The sequence below is a fragment of the Penaeus monodon genome, chromosome 19 (genome assembly GCF_015228065.2).
Source record: "Penaeus monodon isolate SGIC_2016 chromosome 19, NSTDA_Pmon_1, whole genome shotgun sequence".
Lineage (NCBI taxonomy): Eukaryota > Metazoa > Arthropoda > Malacostraca > Decapoda > Penaeidae > Penaeus > Penaeus monodon.
In genome coordinates this window covers 44,572,983-44,573,312 of record NC_051404.1, presented here as the reverse complement: position 1 = coordinate 44,573,312, position 330 = coordinate 44,572,983, and the positions used below count along the sequence as shown (strand labels likewise).

The window sequence follows — 330 nt, the reverse complement described above, 5'->3', positions numbered from 1 at the left end:
GCAGTAGCGACGAGGATAATTAGGAAGAGAAATAAAGCAGGAATTGAAGAGGAGGGAAGGAACAGTTGCTTCAGGAAGTGCCTATACTCCCAGGGATATCTCATGTCAAAAAGTGGCAGCGTGTAATTAGTAACATAATTATCTGTAAACAAAGGCATGCATTCTTACCAACGGGCGTGCGTGGTAGGTTTGTATGCCAGACGACGTAATGGGAGGCAATAACCTGTACATATATATCGAAACGATTTAAAACCTCTTTCGGTGATAAACAGGGGATAGAGGAACCTCCTGAATCAGTTGTACACCTATATACACACATGCGTTCATTGT

General features: G+C 42.4%; 1 protein-coding gene across 1 annotated transcript in view; it reads left to right on the top strand.

The window, feature by feature from the left end:
• The window catches only part of LOC119585416 (dual specificity phosphatase DUPD1-like), a 29,227-nt gene that overhangs the window by 26,994 nt on the left and 1,903 nt on the right, over window positions 1–330 (top strand). The window lies entirely within an intron of this gene.